The following is an 8091-nucleotide window of genomic DNA, read 5'->3' on the forward strand; positions in this document are numbered from 1 at the left end:
TGCCCTTTTCATTTACTCTGGTAGGACTCAAAATAAATAAATATACATATATGACAACTTGGCAATAGACAGTATGGTAACAGGTGCTCTAGTAATAACTTCTTTCATACTTTTGTTTGTAGCCAGCCAAACTGCAGTAATGAAAGAAATGTGTTAACCTATGTAATTAAAAGGCGAGTCATCATATATTCTCTATTACAGTAAAGTAAATGGTGAAAACATAAAAATGAAGTAGCAAATTAAAGTAAAAAGTATTTACACTGATAAACCTCCATCCACTACAACAAAGGACACCATACTTTTGTTTAAAAGAATTTTATAACATGAATTCCTTTTTCATGAGAAATGCGTCATGACATGTTCCATCTTTCTTCCACCAGGTCCTCTGGACAAACATTTTCTCCAAGACATAGTTTTTCCCTCAGAATGGTATTTTGTTTAATTTGTTTGCTAAATACCGTATTTAAAATTTCTGTACCTTATTAGTAATCACCAGTAAGTTTCAACTTGAAAACTGTTATTTATTACGGGATTACTTTTCAAACTTCTACAAAGAATGTTATCTCTTTCCAGTCTCAATTCAGTAAGAACCATTTATTCACTTTTTTGGTCAGGAAACAACAAAGGGTGATAAATACTTTTCATTATTGAAAGTGAAATCTTAATGAACTGAAAAATCATAATTTTGGAAAGTTTGTTTAAAAAAAATACTGTGGCTTTTTCCTGTATCCTAGTATTAATTAAAACTTTTCCAGTAGAAATAATTGTTTCAGACATCTTTTTTGATATTCAAGATGCTGTCATACATATAATGCTAAATTTAAATGTGTTTATACTGAAAAGGCTTATTTTTGTGTCATATTAGCATTTCAAATACATCTCATTAGATATAATTAATGAAATCAATGAAGGCTTGGTAGTAAATTAAATGTTTACTTTTTTCTAAAATGTAAGGAAATACATTCTCCTACTAGCAAGAAGCTTGCAAAGATTTTGCAAAGATTTATTTTAAATATTTTTACAAAAGGACAAAATTTAAACATTTAATTTTACATTGAATAAATATGAATTCATAGTTTGTAGTAATTGAGGCTAGACATGGGAGCAGTATCAAGAAATCAAAGATAAGTTGTCTACTTTAAACAATAAACCATTTTATAATTTTTTTAAAATAAAATTGTCTAATTGAAAATGCTTTATTTTATTTTTTTCATACTGGAGTGCATTCAGTCTCATAAGAGTAGTAGGAAAGGAATAATCTTACCTTTAATTTCTAACAGAGCAACAAGAAGCAGAAGTAGCATTTCAGGCAGTCTGAAGCTAATAAGATTAAGAGAAGTAAGAGTATGTTTACAGCAACTGAGTTACACTTATGCACCTGAGCACCTTAGAAGCTGCTCTCATATAACAAACTCCAGTGCAGCTACGTACGTTACCAAGCATGCTCACAGCCAGCTGCTTGCAAACACTGAGGGGTAAGTCTCTTGTCACCCAGCAGGTTGTTAAAGTTATTTAAATCAAAGTAAAAGTTCAGTCTGGTTGCTTGATTACTATGGACTGAGTTTGAGAGAGCAAAGGACCTTAGTTTTACTGGATAGGTGAAATAAATTCCGTTCTCTTTTTATCAGAAGGGATAAAATATTTTTTTAAATATTGTACCCTGGTAATGGATACACAAATCCCTTAGTCTTAAAGGTGCCACAGGACCCTCTGTTGCTTTTTACAAATCTGTAAGTCGGTTTGCAGTTGTCATCTTTGGTATTTTGTTATATGCAATGTAGTTGTAGCCATGTTGTCCCAAGATATTAGAGAGACAAGGTGGGTGAGGGAATATCTTTTATTGTACTAGTTTCTGTTGGTGAGAGAGACAAGCTTTAAAGCCACAGAGAGCTCTTCTTCAGGTCTGGGAAAGGTACTCCAGCATCACAGCTAAAATGTATGGTGGAACAGATTGTTTAGCAAAAGTAGTTAGCACAAATAAAGGACTATTCTACCTTGAAGGAGAGCTTTGTCTGGTGAGAGAGCTTGTCTCTCTCACCAAAAGAAGTTGGTCCAATAAAAGATATCACCTCACCCACCTTGTTGCTTTGGTATTTTGTGTCATTTTTGTTTTAGGTCATTCAGGTCCCTAAATATGGGCCCCATCCTGCAAACACTTAAGCCAGTAAGTAAACTTTATATAAATGAGTAGTCCCGTTGAACTCAATAACACACTAATCCCCAAGGGTGGGGATCCAGACCCTGAAAGAGTGCACATGCAGCATTTAGATTCCCTACATGGAAACCAATAAAGAGCAATGGGGAATAACAGGAAATAGTTATGTGCTGTTGCCTAGGGCTCAGTTGAATTAAGTAAAAGAGGTGCTATTAAATCTCTATAGAATCATAGAATATCAGGGTTGGAAGGGACCTCAGGAGGTCATCTAGTCCAACCTCCTGCTCAAAGCAGGACCAATCCCCAACTAAATCATACCAGCCAGGGCTTTGTCAAGCCTGACCTTAAAAACCTCTAAGGAAGGAGATTCCACCACCTCCCTAGGTAACCCATTCCAGTGCTTCACCACCCTCCTAGTGAAAAAGTTTTTCCTAATATCCAACCTAAATCTCCCCCACTGCAACTTGAGACCATTACTCCTTGTTCTGTCATCTGCTACCACTGAGAACAGTCTAGATCCAGCCTCTTTGGAACCCCCTTTCAGGTAGTTGAAAGCAGCTATCAAATCCCCCCTCATTCTTCTCTTCTGCAGACTAAACAATCCCAGTTCCCTCAGCCTCTCCTCATAAGTCATGTGCTCCAGACCCCTAATCATTTTTGTTGCCCTCCGCTGGACTCTTTCCAATATTTCCACATCCTTCTTGTAGTGTGGGTCCCAAAACTGGACACAGTACTCCAGATGAGGCCTCACCAATGTCGAATAGAGGGGAATGATCACGTTCCTCGATCTGCTGGCAATGCCCCTACTTATACAGCCCAAAATGCCGTTAGCCTTCTAGGCAACAAGGGCACACTGTTGACTCATATCCAGTTTCTCGTCCACTGTAACCCCTAGGTCCTTTTCTGCAGAACTGCTGCCTAGCCATTCGGTCCCTAGTCTGTAGCAGTGCATGGGATGCTTCCGTCCTAAATTCAGGACTCTGCACTTGTCCTTGTTGAACCTCATCAGGTTTCTTTTGGCCCAATCCTCTAATTTGTCTAGGTCCCTCTGTATCCTATCCCTACCATCCAGCGTATCTACCACTCCTCCCAGTTTAGTGTCATCTGCAAACTTGCTGAGAGTGCAGTTCACGCCACCCTCCAGATCATCAATGAAGATATTGAACAAAACCGGCCCCAGGACTGACCCTTGGGGCACTCCGCTTGATACCGGCTGCCAACTAGCATGGAGCCATTGATCACTACCCGTTGAGCCCGACGATCTAGCCAGCTTTCTATCCACCTTATAGTCCATTCATCCAGCCCATACTTCTTTAACTTGCTGGAAAGAATACTGTGATTTGCCCTTGGTGAATCCATGCTGACTGTTCCTGATCACTTTCCTCTCCTCTAAGTGCTTCAGAATTGATTCCTTGAGGACCTTCTCCATGATTTTTCCAGGGACTGAGGTGAGGCTGACTGGCTTGTAGTTCCCTGGATCCTCCTCCTTCCCTTTTTTAAAGATGGGCACTACATTAGCCTTTTTCCAGTCATCCAGGACCTCCCCCGATCCCCATGAGTTTTCAAAGATAATGGCCAATGGCTCTGCAATCACATCCACTAACTCCTTTAGCACCCTCGGATGCAGCGCATCCGGCCCCATGGATTTGTGCTCATCCAGCTTTTCTAAATAGTCCCGAACCACTTCTTTCTCCACAGAGGGCTGTTCATCTCCTCCCCATGCTGTGCTGCCCCGTGCAGCAGTCTGGGAGCTGACCTTGTTCGTGAAGACAGAGGCAAAAAAAGCATTGAGTACATTAGCTTTTTCCACGTCCTCTGTCCCTCATTCAGTAAGGGGCCCACACTTTCCTTGACTTTCTTCTTGTTGCTAACATACCTGAAGAAACCCTTCTTGTTACTCTTAACATCTCTTGCTAGCTGCAACTCCAAGTGTGATTTGGCCTTCCTGATTTCGTTCCTGCATGCCTGAGCAATATTTTTATACTCCTCCCTGGTCATTTGTCCAAGCTTCCACTTCTTATAAACTTCTTTTTTGTGTTTAAGATCAGCAAGGATTTCACTGTTAAGCCAAGCCGGTCGCCTGCTATATTTACTATTCTTTCTACACATCGGGATGGTTTGTTCCTGCAACCGCAATAAGGATTCTTTAAAATACAGCCAGCTCTCGTGGACTCCTTTGCCCCTCATGTTATTCTCCCAGGGGATCCTGCCCATCTGTTCCCTGAGGGAGTCAAAGTCTGCTTTTCTGAAGTCCAGGGTCTGTATTCTGCTGCTCTCCTTTCTTCCTTGTGTCAGATCCTGAACTCGACCATCTCATGGTCACTGCCTTCCAGGTTCCCATCCACTTTTGCTTTCCCCTACTAATTCTTCCCTGTTTGTGAGCAGCAGGTCAAGAAGAGCTCTGCCCCTAGTTGGTTCCTCCAGCACTTGCACCAGGAAATTGTCCCCTACATTTTCCAAAAACTTCCTGGATTGTCTGTGCACCGTATTATCTCCCTATTATTATTCCCTTGCTATCCCTCTCCTACCATGTACTCAAAGGCATTTGTTCAGAAACCTCCAAGATGCAATAACCTACTTGTTTCCAGCCTCAGAATAAAATACTTGCCAAGAAATATGCAAGAATCTCTGGGCCAGATCCTCAGTTGGGGTAAATTGACATGGCTGCACTGAATGCAATAAAGCCATGCTGATTTACTTCAGCTGATGAGCTGTCCCCCTGAGTTTTGATGGCACTGGCATACTTCTCAAATGTCACTTATTCTGAGAGATGTCACTCATTTTAGTTACCAGCCTTCCGCACTAATTGGAGGTATCTTCATGTAAATTGTTTACATCAAACAAGAACCATGACACTGAGCTTACAGAAGGAAGTTTCCTGTGTGAATATTTTTGTATCTCTCTTTTTGAGTCTTTGCCACACATAGTCTCCTACACATTTGGGCCTTGGCAAGTGGAGCTAGATGATTGCTGGCTACAGTACTTTATGCATAGCCTGTGGTACAAGTGACACTGTCATAATTTCTAGCAGTTGTTTTGCATCTCTGTTTACAATTGTGTGTGTGGGGGGGGAGATGGACAAAGAAGTCAGTCATGAAATTGGTAATTAAACACCTATTACCAGAGGCTCACTGTTAATTTTGTAATTTTAGTATAAAATCTGTCTGAGCTCAGTGAGGAAGATGCTCAGTTTGATTGGTTTGGCTCTGTGCATTTCATGCGTTGAACAGAAGGGATGAATTAGCACTGACACAGTATTAGCTAGGTAATACATTATGGCCAAATCTTAGTCCCTGTGCACAGTTCAAGTAAACAGGCAGGGCATAGGGAGTTTCTGACACCCTGCTCCTGGCTCTGAACCAGCTACTACAATGTCCCCTTTTCACTGGCAGAGCTGCAGGGCTGACACTTGAGACAACATCACTATGGTTAAGTTTCCTGGTGGATTTCAGCCAAGGAGACTGCACTCAAAGCCATGAAGTGGTGACTAGAAAGGGCCTATGTAGGGTGTCACTTTGACCAAATCTGTACTTCTCAGGGGCCAGGGAAGGGTTAGGGACAGCACAGTAAACCTCATCACAAAGGTTGTTGTAGATCTGTGTGTGGGCAGAGAGGTGGCTAGGCTGCGTCTCTGTTTTGTCAGATGCTGGCCCTAGCTGGTATGGGGCCTCAGCCCCCTGGTCTTTCTTAGGGCCTCCAGCATGCTGTGGTACTAGCCCGTATCTGACCCAGTATCACCAGGGGCACAATGGCTGAGCAAGCACAGTCGGTGCTTCAGCTGCTAAGGCTCTATGGGTCCTTACAGCTGATGGGTCCCAATGCACCACCACCACTCTTCTCAGGGAATCAGACACCCTGGCCTGATACCCACTCCTTTCAGCAACTGTGGAATCTTTCCCAGCTCGCAACCCATCAACTTCATGAGCAGGAGGACAAGAACATCAACTTATTCATCATGCTGCCCCCTGCTGACCCATTATTGGTCTGGGTGGAAGATCTGGCCAAGGGGAGACAATGACCCTTCATGGGTGGGAGGAACAATATGGAGACCTGGCCTTTTAATTATGTTCTTCTGTCATCAAAAAGAAATGAGAAATAATTCATGGTGAGACATTTGGACCTGAGTAATCTGGACAGCTGACATGATTTATGTAGCTGATGTAATTATGCATTGTTCCCAAGTATGCAAATTAGGGTATTGCCTCATTTACGTATATTTCCCAGATTTCTTAACTTTTTGCTTCCCCAGATTTGGTATTGGGTGGGAAGGAATCCTTCTCCGAGTCCACAAAGCAGAAGCAAAGCCATCACGGGACTGCTAATGCAACTATGGCTACAGCAATCTCTGCCGCTATTGTAACACCTTCCAGCCCCACCAGAAATGCCAATAAAGTTGCTATAGAAAGCTATCTTTTAACAGTTGTTGATTAAAGTAAAGCATAAATGTTTAATTATGTGTTCTGTTTTTCTAATCAGCTTCATCCAATTCTAAAATTTACCGAAGCAAAAATCCAAGAATCTGTGTTGACAAAATGCTGAAGCTTGCAATTACTGTGTTGAATGTTTTTTTTTTTTAAAGGGGCCTTTATCAACTGAAAATGGTAAGTGGTAGGAAATTATGCAAATAAGGTACCTGATTTAATACTGTTAGTTTACAATAAAACTTTTTTTATTTGAGAATAATCTACTTACCAGATGAATATGAAGATAGATCACCTTATGATGTTACATGTCAAATCTAATGCCAAAATGCCTAATCAACTAATGAGCACTTTTTACTGATCTGTAAGGACCACAGGATTTGGTTCAAAAAATATATGGTTGGTTTAAGATAGAGAAATATAGATTTAGATTTTTTTTACTTCTACGAACACATAATTTGCATAAAGAACATATTTCATTTTACCTCTATTGTCTAGAAGCACTCTGAGAGGCCAGCAAAATTCTACTCAGCTTTTATTGTTCTCCTTTCAGTACAGCCCTAATCATTTTGGAGTGATCCGAGTGAGTCAGCCCTACCTTTTGTCATCACTCACTCCTGGTGCTTCCTGTGTTTTTGATGCAGGAGTAACTCAATACATTTCTTTTGTCAAAACTAACATTAAACATTGCAAATCAGTTAGCAAGTTTATCTTTGGAGATATTCTAATACAAAAAGCAAGGTCACATATCTCAAAACCAAAAATGCATGTCACATTTATAGGATGGGGGACTGTATCGTGAAAAGTAGTGACTCAGGAAAAGATTTAGGACCATGGTGGATAACCAAATGAACATCAGCTCCCAGGACTGAAAAACCTGCCTTGCAGGGAGAGACTAAAGAAACTCAATTTATTTAGTTTATCCAAGAGGTTAAAAGGTAGCTTGATCATATTCTGTAAACACCTATGTGGGGAGAAGATTTCTGTTAGTAGATATCTTTTAAATCTACCAGACAAAGTCAGAGAAAGATCAAATGGATGGAAGCAGAAGTTAGACAAATTCAGACTAGAAATAAGGCATACATTTTTAAACTATGGGATAATCAGTTTACCTAGGTATGTGGAGGGTTCTCTTTTACTTGAATTTTTAAAATCAAGATTGGATAATCTACTCTAGCTCAACCAGAAGCCACTAGGCTTGATGCCAGAATCGCTTGCTGAAATTCTATGGCCTGTATATGCAGGAAGTCAGACTACATGAACATAATGGTCCCTTCTGGCCTTAAAATCTATCATCTGTGAATAGCGTGCCCAGAATGTGTGTCTCTGTAATCTCTGTAGTACTAGCTGTTTCACTATTAACATACTTTATGGTACTCAGGTTTTCAAACTTCATTTATTTCAAGATCATTTCTTCAGCTAGTTGGTGGCATGTTGACTCATTCATTCCCTTTATTTTTCAAATTTTTGGTTAATGATCAAAACTTCAGTTCCTAAATTGGTTATAATACCAAT

Source organism: Emys orbicularis, chromosome 1, assembly GCF_028017835.1.
Source record: "Emys orbicularis isolate rEmyOrb1 chromosome 1, rEmyOrb1.hap1, whole genome shotgun sequence".
Lineage (NCBI taxonomy): Eukaryota > Metazoa > Chordata > Testudines > Emydidae > Emys > Emys orbicularis.